Source organism: Corylus avellana, chromosome ca4 (genome assembly GCF_901000735.1).
Source record: "Corylus avellana chromosome ca4, CavTom2PMs-1.0".
NCBI lineage: Eukaryota > Viridiplantae > Streptophyta > Magnoliopsida > Fagales > Betulaceae > Corylus > Corylus avellana.
In genome coordinates this window covers 18,723,725-18,739,610 of record NC_081544.1, presented here as the reverse complement: position 1 = coordinate 18,739,610, position 15,886 = coordinate 18,723,725, and positions in this window count along the sequence as shown.

Sequence of the window (15,886 nt, the reverse complement as noted above, 5' to 3'; positions counted from 1 at the left end):
ACAAATTCTATTAATGGAACCATTGCCCACATTCAACAAAGTATTCTCCATGATTTTACAAGATGAGAGACAGAAGGAAATCTCATCTTCTGCTGGAAATCCTTTCAATGACAATGTTGCATTCATGTCAAGAGCCCCTGCCCTTGTTTCACGAGCTCTTGCTCCTACTGGTTCTTTCAATAGAGGTAGTTTTAGAACCAATCCAAATGGACGCAGAGATAAACCTACATGTATTCATTGTGGTATAGTAGGACATACCATTGAAAAATGCTACATGATTCATGGATTTCTCCCCTGTTTCAAGTTTACAAGAACCAAACCTCCTTTCAATTCTTCAGCAAACCAAGTCCGCACAGTTGAAACCCAACCACCTTTTCCTTTCAGCCAAGCTCAGTGTCAACAATTGATGGAGTTTATGCAGCAAAATAACCTGGCAACATCCAACACACCATCAAGTAGGTAGTATTTCTACTGATGATCATCTCTTTGCCAAAGTTTCAGGTAATCCTTGTATTTCTTCTTTTCTTAATCCCAAATATTCTGTTTTTTCATCATGTCATGAATCCATGTTATCTAGAGTTTCTACAATTTCTCAAACAAAAAGCTGTAGTGACCCAAATAATCAATTAGGCTCAAGACAGCTTAATTAGAAGGTTAATTGGGCTTTGGGTCACTAGGGACACCTGGAGGGGCATTTTTGGTATTTTTGGATCTTGGAGCTACAATAGACAAACGCTCGTGTGGGGGACCACACACGAGCACTCGCCTGACAACCGTACACGAAGGCTCGTGTGGGGACCAGATCGAGTGCTCGTTAACCTTTTGTTGACCGATAGTTTTTATCTGCGCATGTCACCTGCCACTTGACCCCTCTGAGCAACAGTACACAAGCGCTCGCTCCCTGTAGTACCATGAGCACTCACCCCTTTCCTGTTATTTACTATTTTACCCTCAAACTCATCCCTATAAATACCACTCAATCCCATTTGATTTTCTCCACCCCAGAAGCTTAAGGAAACTCTGTCATTTTTGTTTTGTGAGAGTGGTGAGATTTTGTTAGTGTTGGTGGAGTTTACTTGGAGGTCTTGCTTGGTTGAGGTAATCTTTACTATTTTCTTGAGTTTCATTCTAATAGCTTAGTTGTGTAAGCTTTGTTGTCGGTTAGCGTTTCCTCTTACTTAGATTTAATCTTACTGTTTAAGAATGTTGTTAGGCTTGGAATAGTGTTAAAAAGCCTATTGATAGCATAAGAAACCGTTAGAAAGCTCAGGAAATAAGTGGGTCAAATGAAGCTTCCACTTTAACCTCACTGGACAAACGCTCGTCCATAGGTCGAGCACTCACCCGGGAACGTTCAGGAGATGGCCTTTTTGGCCGAGCACCCAACGACCCCTATTTTTAAGCCTATGGTTTATTTTAGCGAACTTAGGACTAATGGAGGGGATTTTCACAGATTTGTAGAACTCGAACTTGTTGGAAGATTTCTCAAAGACTTTAATCAACCCAGGTGAGTTTTAACTCACATAATGCTCGCCTTTATTTTTCCACATTTGCACTTCTATTTTGTGTATCAAAACATGCATATTTACAATTCTCATGGAAACATATATTTCTGCTACACATGAACTCTAGCATTTGTGAAAAACGTTGTACTTAACATTTTAACGAAAGTGAGACTTGTAAAAGCAGGCATGTAAAATACAGACAAGATAAATTGCATCGTATGATATGGTACACTGGTACGTACGAGATAACGGTCATGGGCTTACTATACATGTTAACTTTATGGTCGGCGCACCCTTAACAGGCGACCACTATAGGACGGACATTATTAGTGGTGTGAGCCACCCGAGTCGGACTCGGTCATGCCACTAGTGTTATGAACAGTAGCGTACAATATCCCGGGCACTGATGTTGTATTACAGGTCGCCCGGGACAACGCCAACCCTACTGAGAAGGGGTAATATCTCGAGTAGACCATACTGTTGAACTATCACTGTCACTTATAATTATAAGCATGTATTATATATCTATATCACACCTATGGAAAACCGGCATGATTAAACTGTTGCATAGAGTTCATCACTAAACTAGCATGCGTATTATGTTCATTCACATTTACTACGTCTTTAGACTTACCCCCTTTTTTTATGTTTTTTCCCTCCACTATGAATAATTGCACAGTTTAGCTAGCCTAGACGAAGATGCCTTTGGACTCGACATGGGTAATTGCACAGGACTTGATCCAAGTCATTTTTGAGGATATGGACTCTTAGTGGTTGAAGTCCATGTAGGATGATGGAGGAACCACCCGAGCAGACATGATCGAGATTATTATCTCTTTAGCCCTACTTAAGCTTAATATTTGATATGTGGATCTTTTGTAAGACAATTATGATTTGGGAATGTAATATTTTGTTCTGATGATGGTCTGATAACTGATACATTTGGTGACTTATCTTTATGATATGAGGTATTAAGTTTACTCTGGTGTATGAATGTGTGGTTATTTTAATTATCGTTCTCCTATCCCATAGTTTAAAAGTCTTCCGTTGAATTCTTTCGAATAAAAGAGGTTATGATCCCTGAGTCTTGTTCCATGTGGGATAGGGTTAAAAGACAAACTATGGGGTCAATTACTAAATTTATTTTCCCATCGGGGTCGTTACAATTGGTATCAGAGCCTTATGCTTTGAAAGGATGATAGGATAAAGGGAAAGAGAACCTAGACTATGATCACACCAGAGTATAAGTTAGATAAGTTGTTAGAACTTAGCCTCTAGGTTGGTCGCTCGATTCTAGTCGAGTCAGTTTTAACTCTGCTCTTCGTCGCAAAGAATGCCGCCCGAAGAAACCCAGCAACTAGACCTAATGCCTTTGAAATTGGGAATGCTGTTAAGTGCCAAAATATTCATACTTTAGCCCTTAAACTTATATGTGTTAATTCCTTAAGTGTTGTTAAATTATGCTATTTTAGTTCTTTTATGTGTTTTCCATGTTTTTGTAGGCATTTGGAAGATAAGGAAGTAAACTTGGAAGATTTGGGCTCAAATAGAGAAATTGGGAAAAATTGGAGTCCCTAACAGTGCGATCAAGCGCACTACTAGAGAAGACAAACAGCGATGCAGCATCTATGATCGAGCGCCGCACACATAGGATTGATCGCAGTCCTACGATCGAGAGTACACGGGCTGCGATCGAGCGCACCCGTGCGTTGGAGAATTCCAGAGCTGCGGACAGACTCCCTTTCCTTCCATATTAGGGTTTTTCAAGTCCCACTTGTAATAGGACTAAAACCCTACGAATTTTCTAGGTTTACTAGTGTAACAAGGACTTCTAAAGCCCTATAAATAGACCTCTAAACCTTGAGAACAATCAAGCTGGGAAAAGATACAACTTTGGGGAGAGGAATTGGAGGAATTGGAGGAATTGGAGGCTACCTTTCGGTTCTTTCTTTCTCTTTTCCTTTTCTTTTATTTTAATTATGTATAACTTACTCTTAAGGAGGGCTAGATTGAAGCCCTAATTATGTTTATTTAATATTTCAATATTGGCGCCTTTGTGATAATCATATTGTGTTGCTTAACTTGATTAATTCCTGTTTTCTTGAATTCCTTGTATATGTGTGATTGGCCATTATATGCATGTGGTATGGATTAGTTAATTTAATCAATTTGGATGACTGAGTCCTGGATTTAATAAGAGTAACAAAAGAAATTCACACCGGATTCTTGGGTTAATCAACATGAAAAACCGGGAGTATACACCCATGCCCTAGGTTCCGTGTGTTTGTCGATTTCCATAGATTTTTGCTTTCTTAAAGAACAATTTAGTATACACCCAAACTAAATCATTTGAGAAAGAAAAGAGTTAGAGTATACACCCATGCCTAATTCGTTACTAGGGAAATCAATAGCTTAAGGAGTATACACAAATGCCCTTAGGTTGGCAAACATTAGGTATTCATAATATAATTGGATCATTGGCATATTGTTATATTATTTGAGCATGATTAGTGGTAGATATCAAAGCCCTACCTTTACCTTTATCTTTATCTTTATTTTTATTTCTTTTCCTTAGTATTAATATGAATCTCGTGACAATTTTGATATTTTAATTAATTCTAAATAAAATTAACAATCCTCGTGGGATCGATCTCGTACTTGCTGCACTATACTATCATTTGATCTTGTGTACTTACGAGTAAAATGTACTAAATATTATCTATTAATTTAGGTAGTATTTAGCACAATAAGTTTTTGGTGCCGTTGCAGGGGATTGTTTAATTTTGTTTGGAATTTTTTTTCTTTTAATTTATTTTTGTTTTAAATTTTTCTGTTTTTCTAGTTTTTTCCGCAGTTCCTGTTCGGCCTATGGAGGTGCGCTCGAGCGCCCAAAAAGGGCAATCGAGCGCACCAGTGCGATCGAGCGCACCTCACTGTGAGATCGATCGCACATCCAACGAGCAACATAGTTACTGCACTAATTATAGATCTAATTTTTTTTTTCTTTTATTTCATGTAGGGTCATTCGAGTCTGCATATTAGTAAGTTTTCTTTTTAAATTTTGTTTTTTTTTCCCTTTTAATTTTAACTTTTTGTTATTTTATTTTCACACATGTGGGGAGGCATTCCGACACCCCATGGACCATGTTCTTTATGCCATGACCCTTATCACCATGTTAGAGAATGTCTTATAATGAGAGAAATTTCTAACAAATTTAATGCGCATAAGAACACATCCTTCTCTAGATCGGGGAACGGCCGCTATTTTGATTCTTGCAAACCATCATGGAGCCAACAGTCCAATCTCTCACGGCAAGCTCAAGCTCCCAGAATTCATGCTCCACAATCTCATAGAATGCAGCATAACTCATATCAGCAATTCTATGATCATGCATATTCCTCTCAATCAGCTCCACAACAATAATATCAGGTTGAACCACCTCCTCTTGAGTCTTCTGAAAATACATTAGATCTGATCAGGTCATCAATTGAGAAGATGAAGAACTCTAATTTGAAATACCAAGAAGAACACCCTCCTTCCAAAAGGTCTGCTTTAGAAGAAGTGAGCCATGCCTTAGAAGAAGCGCATGCTAGCTTAGAAGAAATAATATCAGCTTCTCTTAGCCAAATGGAGGAAAGAAATCGATCATTTGAAAGGAGGGAGAACTCCCTCATGCAATCATTTGAAATGATGAAGGCTCATCTCAAGCAAATATCAGACATCCTCAAAGAAGAAGAGTGTCAAAGTCAGTTGGTGGCCAATACTAATGAGCACTACATGGAGGAAGAGTACACCTACTATCCTAAGCAAGCTGTCACATTGAGAAGTGAAGAGGTGGCTGAAAATCAAGTGGAAGAGGGGAAGGAGGAGCAAATCGAAGTTCCACAGGAGCCACATCAGGAAAAAGAAGAAAGCACTGAGATTTCTTCAACATTAGCTCTTATTCCTAAAACATCAAGAGGCCATGAGAGAAGTCTGTTAGAGCTACCACATGAGCAAATTGAGGACATCAAGATAGAGAACCACCTTGAGTTTTCTTCCTACTTTATTCTCGTTCATGACTCCCCACCGGATGAGAAATTGTTTAAGAAAACTCAAAGTGGTCCTCCCCGATCTATAGACACTCGGGAGTACCTTGCAACAGAAAAGATTCATTCCCTTTGGTGCAAGAGAATGAAAGATTGGTGCTTCAAGTTTAAAGTACCACAGTCTGGCTGAAGACGTTAAACTTAGCGCTCATGAGAGGCACCCCACAGCATATCCTTTTTATTTTTGTTTGTTTGTTTTATTTTTATTTTTATTTTGTTGTGTTTGTTTTATTTTATTTTGTTTCTGTTTTCCTTTGTTACTTTAGTATTTTACAAGGACAAGTGTGCTTCAGTTGAAGTTTGGGGGTGTGCTATGAGCCATACTATTCCAAACAGTTTGTTCATCTCCTGAGTAAATTCTTTCCATGTTATAGACACATTGGGGACAATGTGTAATTTAAGTTTGGGGGTATGGGAGACACTTTACACACACTTTGTCCCAGTTTTTATGTTATTTTTATTTTGTAAAACAAAAAATTGTAAAACGAAAAATATATATGCATGTTCATATTGTCTTAAATTCTTTTTTTTTTTTATCTTAAAAATTGTGATTTGATTTCATTGGTGAGCTTAAAATTTTGAACACATGATCTGATAATTGAGTTTTTCAGTTTGGTTACTTACTTAGGACAGTTGAGAATTCACATGTTTGGTCTGATTTTATACAAGCACATTAGCACATAATTTGTGGAGTATGACATGAAGTCTAATGTGTGTGTTTCTATATCTTGGGTGAAATTGGATGATTTATTAGATAGATACGTTGGCATATATATATGTGATAAAATAATAGTAATAATAATAATAATAATAAAATGATCATTGATAAGCTTTTCACTAAGTAACTGGACCTCTTGCCTCAAAGCATGGAGTGTTCACGTCAAAAGGTGAAGAATTTTGATTTGGTTAATGTCATGGTTAGTTTGGTTTCATAGCCTTTTTTACTCGAGTTAGTAAGTCCTAGGGGTGTCTCTACACCTAATGACCTAAAACCATCTGGTTTGGGAGTCATTGACTTAACACTCGTTACATGGGTCAATTAGAAAGCTTAAGGGAAACAAACATTGCACAACCAGACAGAAGAAGAAAAAGAAAAAAAAAGAAAAAAAAAAAAGAAAAGAAAAATATGGCATTGTTATTCATACTAATAGGAATTTCAGTGAACTTTGTGATATTGACACATTGCACATTGGAAATAATTGAAAGTTTCGTATTTATGTGCCAGTTCACTTTACACTATTTTCAAACTTGTGATGCTTAGCATGTCTTTTGTGAGTGATTAAACTTTTAAATTCCAATTCATTGTGAAGATGGAGTTCATCTTTTTAAGCTTGCTAATGAATGAGAATCATGACTTTAATTTTTAGGATAACATGAACTGTGCATGATGTTTGTAAGTAACATTCCTGGAAAACCCTCACGAGACTCCACTTGTCCTCTAGGGAATTCTTAGGGGTTTAAAAGGCTTGTTGCGTATGCTAAATGCAATCATACATCCCATGAAAGATGGATTTATCTTTTTTTTGTTTTTTTTGTTTTTTAGTTTGTTTTAGTTGTCTATTGCGAAGGAACTAGCAATATGTAAGTTTGGGGGTGTGTTAAGTGCCAAAATATGCATATTTTTGCCCTTAAACTTATATGTGTTAATTCCTTAAATGATGTTAAATTATGCTATTTTAGTTCTTTTATATGTTTTTCATGCTTTTATAGGCTTTTGGAAGATAAGGAAGTAAATTTGGAAGATTTGGGCTCAAATAGAGAAATTGGGAAAAATTGGAGTCCCTAACAGTGCGATCGAGTGCACTACCAGAGAAGACAAGCAGCTATGCAGCATCTGCAATTGAGCACCGCACACATAGGATCGATCGCAGTCCTGCGATCGAGTGCACACGGGCTACGATCGAGCGCACCTGTGCGTTGGAGAATTCCAGAGCTGTGGCCAGACTCCCTTTCCTTCCATATTAGGGTTTTTCAAGTATCACTTGTAATAAGACTAAAACCCTACAAATTTTCTAGGTTTACTAGTGTAACAAGGACTTCTAAAGCCCTATAAATAGACTTCTAAACCTTGAGAACAATCAGGCTAGGAAAAGACACAACTTTGGGGAGAGGAATTGAAGGGAATTGGAGGCTACCTTTCGGTTCATTCTTTCTCTTTTCCTTTTCTTTTATTTTAATTATATATAACTAACTCTTAAGGAGGGCTAGATTGAAGCCCTAATTATGTTTATTTAATATTTCAATATTAGCGCCTTTGTGATAATCATATTGTGTTGCTTAACTTGATTAATTCCTGTTTTCTTCAATTCCTCATATGTGTGTGATTGGCCATTATATGTATGTGGTATGGATTAGTTAATTAAATCAATTTGGATGACTGAGTCCTGGGTTTAATAAGAGTAACAAAAGAAATCCACACCGGATTCTTGGGTTAATCAACATGGAAAACTGGGAGTATATACCCATGCCCTAGGTTTCTTGTGTTTGTCGATTTCCATAGATTTATGCTTTCTTAAAGAACAACTTTGTATACACCCATGCTAAATCCTTTGAGAAAGAAAAGAGTTAGAGTATACACCCATGCCTAACTCGTTGCTTAGGAAAATCAATAACTCAAGGAATATACACCCATGCCCTTAGGTTGGCAAACATTAGGTATTCATAATATGATTGGATCATTGGTATATTGTTATATTATTTGAGCATGATTAGTCGTGGATATCAAAGCCCTACCTTTACCTTTATCTTTATCTTTATCTTTATTTTTATTTCTTTTCCTTAATATTAATATCAATCTCGTGACAATTTTGATATTTTAATTAATTCTAAATAAGATTAACAATCCTCGTGGGATCGATCTCGTACTTGCTGCACTATACTATCGTTTGATCTTGTGCACTTGCGAGTAAAACGTACTAAATATTATCTATTAATTTAGGTAGTATTTAGCACAACAAATGCCAAGGACGACGTTCATCTAGAGCCTGAGGACATTCTGATGAGTGCTAAAATATACATATTTTAGCCCCTTAATTTATATGTATTAATCTCATAGTTGTGCTACTTTGTTTTGTTTTACTTCATTTTTGTGTTTTTGTCCGTTTTTAGGTGTTTTAAGGAAAATGAAGCATTTTTGGAAGTTTTGAGCATAAATGAACAACCTTGGGAAAAACTAGATCATGGGATCGATCGCACCAGAAACAAGCTTGAGCGCATAAGACATAGGATCGAGCGCAAGGCAGCGATCGAATGCACCCCATGCGATCGAGGGCACTCGCGCGGCCAAGATGAGCAAAGACCGTTTCTCCAAGTTAACTTAGGTTTTAGAAGTCCCAATTGGACTAGGAGGCTATCATCCAATTTTATTAGGTTTTCTAGGGGCTCTAGAGTTTTCCTATGCCTATAAATAGACCTCTAAGCCTCTTAGAAAAATACACAATTATGGAGAGAGAAATAGGAGGCTACTTCAAGAAGTGATTCCTGGTTTCTTCTTTCCCTTTTCTTTTTAGTTTTAGTTTCATTATGTGTAACTAAACTCTTTGTTAGGGCTAGACTGAAGCCCTAATCATGTCTTCTTAAGTTTAATACTAGTGCCTTTGTTTCAATCATATTGTGGTTTATTTTAATTGATTATGTCTATGCGATTGAATTCTTCATATTTTATGGTATGTATTTGTTAGTTAAGTCAATTCAGATGACCGAATCTTGGGCTTAATAAAGTAACAAAAGAACCTCATCATGGGGTCTTGGCTTAATCAACATGGGAACTAGGAGTAGATACCATGCCCTAGAACTCATGTGTTTGTTGATCTCCATAGAATTATGTTTCCCTAAAGAACAACTTAGTAGATACCATGCTAAATCCTTTATGGAAGAAAAGAATTAGAGTAGATACCATGCCTAATTCATTGCTTAGGGTGATCAATAGCTTAAGGTGTAGATACTATGCCCTTAGGTTGACAAGCATTAATTATACCACATGATTGGAACATTTGCCTAGTATTTTCTTAATTAGTTGGATTAGTGATGGGTATCAAAACCATAACCTTTTCATTATCTTTATCTTTTTTAACATTGCAAATCTATGACAATTCTGATCTTTTTAATTTGGAAAATCAATTCTTAGTTAAATCAACTATCCTCATGGGATGATCTCGTATTTGCCAAACTATACTATTTATTTATCTTGTGCACTTGTGAGTAAAACGTACCGAGTATTCGCCTATTAATTTAGGTGGGTATTTGGCACAAGACATTCTAGTCTACGAGGCGCTACCCCCTAGAAGAGATCAAACAACAGACGTGATTAGGCAACTAGTGGCGGCTTCGAATCAAGATAGGATGGCAAGACAGCCAGTTGCAGAGATTGGCTGCTCTTTAAAGGACTTCTGCCGTCATACCTCAAATAGTTTTGACGGAAAAGGTGATCACATCAGCGTAGAGAACTGGCTAAATGGCATGGAGGGGTTTCTGACTACCACGGGATGTATATATGAGCAGAAGGTGATGTATGCTGTTTATAGGTTGACTAGGGAAGCCAAACGCTGGTGGCAAGACAAGAAGCTCTTGCATGTTGCTGACTTGGGATTGGAGGCTGCTATCACTTTGGATATTTTCAAGCGTGAATTTAATCGACACTTCTTTCCCATAGTCGTGCAGGAGGCGAAGGCGCGAGAATTTTTGGACTTGGTCCAGCAAAGTTTTTGCAGTTGTCACGGTTTGGCATGTACCTCATTCCGAATGAGGACTAGAAGGTGAAGAAGTTTGAATGAGGTTTGAACTCTCGTATTCGGATTATGATGAGTTGCTTTGACATTCGTGATTTCTCTCAATTGGTTCATCGGGCTTCGATCTATAAGGAAAGTTTGAAAGAGAACACAGCGGAGTACGCAGACTATAAGAGAAGTGCCCAAGGACCTAGTACTTCAGCAGGAGGAGTCGGGCCAGCTAAGAGGATGGTAGTGAGGAGTTTTCTACCCCAAAGGTCATATGGACGTACCTCCAACAACCCTCAGGTCCCACAGCAGAAGAGTGAGACACTGGAGTTGTGATGGAAGTGTAACAGGGTTCATTGGGGGACCTTGTAGGATGGTGATAAGTGCTAAAATTTTAGCCCCTTAATTTACATATGTTAGGCTCTTAGTTTTGTTATTATTTGATATTTTGTTTCCTTTTTGTGTTTTATGTCTTTTTATAGGTTTTTGAAGAAAAGGAATCATTTATGGAAAATTCAAACTTAAAGGGTATTTTTGGAAAAATATGGAGGTTGAGATCGGGCACAATAAGAAGACGAGCGCATCAGCACTCTAGCGCACACGGGCAAGGACTAAGCGCAGGCTTACGCTCGAGCGCAAGGCACCTGGGATCGAGCGCACTCGTGCGTTGAAGCACTAGAATATGCAGCCAAGACTCCTTTTCCAACCCAAAATAGGTTTTCAAAGTCCCACTTGTACTAGGACTTAAACCTACAGTTTTATTAGGTTTTCTAAGGCTTCTATATCTTTTCTAAGCCTATAAATAGACCTCTAAGCCTCTAGAAAAAAGTGTGGAGAAGCAGACACAAGCTCTGAAAAGAACTGAAGGCTAAATCAAGAAAAGTTTGGGTTTTTCTTCTCTTCCCCTTTTATTTTTCTTATGTAGATAGTAATTTAATTAGGGCTAGTATGAAGCCCTAATCATGTCTCTTTAGGGTTACAATATTGGCACATTTGCTACAATTATATTTTGGGTATTTAATTTGATTAATTCCAGTTTACTTGAATTCTTCATATGTGTGTGCCTGATTACCATATGCATGTGTTTGGATTTATGTTATTTAAGTCAATTTGGATGACCAAGTCCTAGGCTTAATACAGTGACAAAAGAACCCTATCACAGGTTCTTGGCTTAGTCGACATGGTGAACCGGAAGTAGATACCATGCCCTAGGCTTCATGTGGTTGTGAATTTCCATAGATTTATGCTTTCCTTTGGAAAGATAAGAATTAGAGTAGATTCCATGCCTAGTTCGTTGTTTAGGAAAATCAATAGCTTAAGGAGTAGATACCATGCCCTTAGGTCGACAAACATTGGATATCTAGAGATAATTGGAATATTGGCATATTGTTAATCTTATTTGAGTATGGTTAGCGATGGATTTCAAAACCCTAATCCCTTTTAGTTTTAGTATTTCTTTAGTTTAATTCAATTTGTGACAATTGTTTTAAACTCGTTAATTAAATAGGAAAATACATTCTAAGCATTATTTACCAATCCTCGTGGGAATGATCTCATATTTGCCTGCTATACTATCATTTGATCTTGTGAACTTGCGACTAAAACGTAGCAAATATTCCCCTATTAATTTAGGTGGGTATTTATCACAACAAGTTATTGGCACCATTGCCTAGTATTGTGTTAAATTTTGTTTATAATTTTTTCCTTTAGTTTAATTCTGTTTTTATTTCAATTTTGTTTATTTATTTTTATCTTTTGTGTTTCTGTTTAATTTTATGTTTTGTTTTTTTTTCTTTGTTTCTGTTTCTGTCTGCAAATCTGTTCTAATTTGCGGCAATGCAATCATGCGTAGGCTCACTGCGATCGAGCGCACCGCTGCTGTGATTTTGTGTTATGTTTTGCGACAGTGCGCTCGAATGCCCATTCCAGGGACATCGAGAGCAGCTGTGCGATCGAGCGCACAACCAGACAGCAGTACTGATGCTGCTATTATTTCAATTATGATTTTATTTATTTTTTTATTCTCTTTTAATTTCAAGTTTTATTTTATGTTTTATAGTTTTTGTTCTGTTTAAATTTCAGTTTGTTTAATTTTTATTTTATTTTATTTTATCTTTTTGTTTTCTTTGTCTGTTTTATTTTTGTTCCATTAATTTTTTTCTTATCTTATTTAAATTCTAATCTTTCCTGTTCATTGTCTCTGCAAGTCTGTTTCTGATCCACAATAGCTTGATCGAGCACGCGTCCTCAGCAATCGAGCGTACCGCTACCAGACAGCGGCATTGAAGTTGCTGTATTTCTATTCTGCGGCAGTGTGACAGAGCACCCAACCATAGGAATCGAGCCTACCACTGGGATCGAGTGCATGTCCTCTGATAAGTGTCAAATATTGCATATTTGGACCCCTTTATTTACATTAGTTAATCCTTTAGCTGTGTCGTTATTTAATATTTTGTGTTTTTAGTGTTTTGTAGGTCATTAAAGAAAAACTACAGCTTTAAAGGGAAAAATGCAAATTTTGGAAGAAAGCATACTTTGAGAAGACCTAGATAATGTAGTTAAGTTTAACCAAATCCAAGAAAAGGTTAAATCGGATTAAAGATCAGATCGGATTAAAGTTTAGATTTGATAAAATTTCGGATTGGATTCAAATTTAGATTATGCACATATCTCAGTATTTTGACTACAACTTTCTGCTCAAATATCATATTGAAGTAATTCAAACGGCATTGGAAAGATAACTCAAAATACTACAATTCTTTGTGAAATTGAATTTTCCTAATTCGAACGGTTACTATGCCAAAATCACCCCGCAATTAAAGGACACAAATCTAGACGAATCCTAATCCGATTTCAAACTTCTATTTTGACTGGGAGACAAACCTCCAAATTATCTAGGTCTAATAGGGCTTCTAGGACTTCCCTAATTTTATAAATAGACTTATTTGTATTCAAGAAAATATTGAATTCCAGAGAGCAAAATTCTAGAGTTTTTCTCTTTTTAATTTAGGTTCTATTTTTATATGGAGCTAAATTCCCAACTAAGGTTGGGGATGAAGCCTCACCGATGAAGAACATCAATACTTTCATGTAAGTCTTTATTTATCTGATTTTATTAGGTTTAATATTTCAATTGTTTTACTTCTTTTCAATGTGTGGAGTGATTCTTGGATACTTTTTGTGATTCAAGGATACACTTGATGATTTAAGATAATTTCACATAATTGATTGCTTGATTTTATTTGCTTAAATAATTGGATATCCCTTGTAATTTGTTCTACGGATACATTTGGTGTTTCAATTAAGATTGGATATCTTTTGTGATTTACGGATACATCTAATGATTTAATTGATATTGGATTCCTTGTTTTTTGTGCAATGAATGGATACATGGGATGGTTTTGATTAACTATTGAAGCATAGTGAAACATATGTAAGATTTTAATTGTGAAAACTTCAGATTAATATTGATAAACATGGAAGTATGTTGTCATGATTCGATGAGTGTGAATTCCCAAACCTTAGTCTTTTATCTCATAGTTTATTTTCATTAGTTTATTCTTGTCTTTTAATTTCAGAAACCAAAATTCAAAACCTTTTTGGAACTAGGTTAGGATTTAATTAGTTTAGATTTAAATTGCTCTTTCAAGAATACAATTCTCTGTGAGATCGACCTAGCACTTGCGAGTTAAATAAATTTGCACAACATCCTCAGCGATCGAGTGCAATTCCATACAACAATACTGAAACTACTGTAATTTCCGAATTTGATTGGTCTCTTTTTCATGCAAGGTCATCGATCTCAAAACTTAGCCATCATTCTGTACGACGCCTGCCCTATGCACTTGAGCTCTCCATCAGTCCTGGATACATGATCTCCTTCCAGGTTTTATTATCTCCATTGTTGTTCAATTTTTATTCTTTGATTATATTTTTACAACAATGTGTTGCACTTGACTGGTATTTGGTTGGAGTATTTATTTGTTTTAGGGATAATTGTTCATGCAAGTTTTGGGGTATGCTATGAGCCATACCTATTCCAACTAGCATCTCACAGAGAATAGTAGAACTAAAGCTGTGATATCTTATATATTTTGTGGATTAAAATAAAATTATAAAGCATTTTGTTTATATATATATATATATATATATATATATATATATATATATATTTGAGGACTCTTTTAGTTAGGAGAATATTAGAGGGGTTGTTAGCCTATTAATTACTTGGGAGCTTTAAGATTTATTGCTTAATAATAATAATTTTATTAAAAATAAAAAATAAAATAAAAAGCGTGTCAACACTTGGTTCATTCAGATTCTTTTTGGACACCTATTAACCAACGTGTCTCACCCTTCTTGAAGGAGCCATGAGGTTTCATGCATGTCTCCACGTAAGGATCCATGTGTCCAATGGCATGCTTCCTTCCCTAGTTGTGTTACACTTGTCAATGAGCTAGCTCTCCCTCCTCCATTATATATATGTCCACAACCCTTTCTTTCCCTCACGACCACCAGTAGCAAATTAGAGCATATTTCAGTTTTCTTTCTTCCTTCTCTTGCAAACCCCCACAGTAAGTCCCCTTCTCCATTATTATTATTTTGCTATTTTATTTTCTTGAAAGAAATTAGGATAAGTTAGTATTTGCTTTTTATGAGTATTTTAGGATTCTTGTTAATATTGAAATGTTAGTTTGTAGATTTTATAGAGATTATATATTTTGTGTAGACAGATTTTTTTGTGATTAAATATTATACATCCATAATAGCAATAATAAAATTTGTATTGTGTTAATCTCTTGAATAAATGTCTAGCACCTCACACATGTGTATATATACATATATAGTCATGATGTTTTGTATATATATATATATATATATATATTTATACACGTGCACAGCATATTGGGAGAGAAATTGATATATCATGGGAATTATATGTATATATATATATACATGTGCAATTACACATGGGGGACCGTGCACCCCCACACAAACACACACACACACACGTGTATATATTTATATATGAATATTTTATTGAAAACTTTGACTAAAACTTTAAAAACTCTTCTAAATTCATCTTTACAATTTATTTAGGTGAAAGGATGACTCGACCCAACCCGGCATCAAATCCAAGTAAGGGGACACAACACCAAAAACTCCAACAGATTTTATTATAAATCTTTTAGAAAAATGTTGGGGATTTTATAAAGAATCCACTTACATGATTTTCAATTGCACTTCCTTCCATATTTTAATGACAAGTTTTATTTATTCATATGTCATTGTTTAAGAATTTTACGTGATACAGTTACCCTATTTCATGATTTATGCATGACTGCAATTATGAATGAAAAGAGCTCTCAAAGTTCATGGCACAGATGAGTTTACAGAGCATATGAAATGTTATATGTGCATTCATGGCACAGTATACAGTTACAGATGAGTTTACAGATCATATGAAATGTTATATGTGCATTCATGGTTTTAAATGTTTAACCCGAGACACGATTATAGTGACGATCGGTACCGCATTGGGTAGCAGGGCAAGCACACCGAAGGACGGTTACAAGA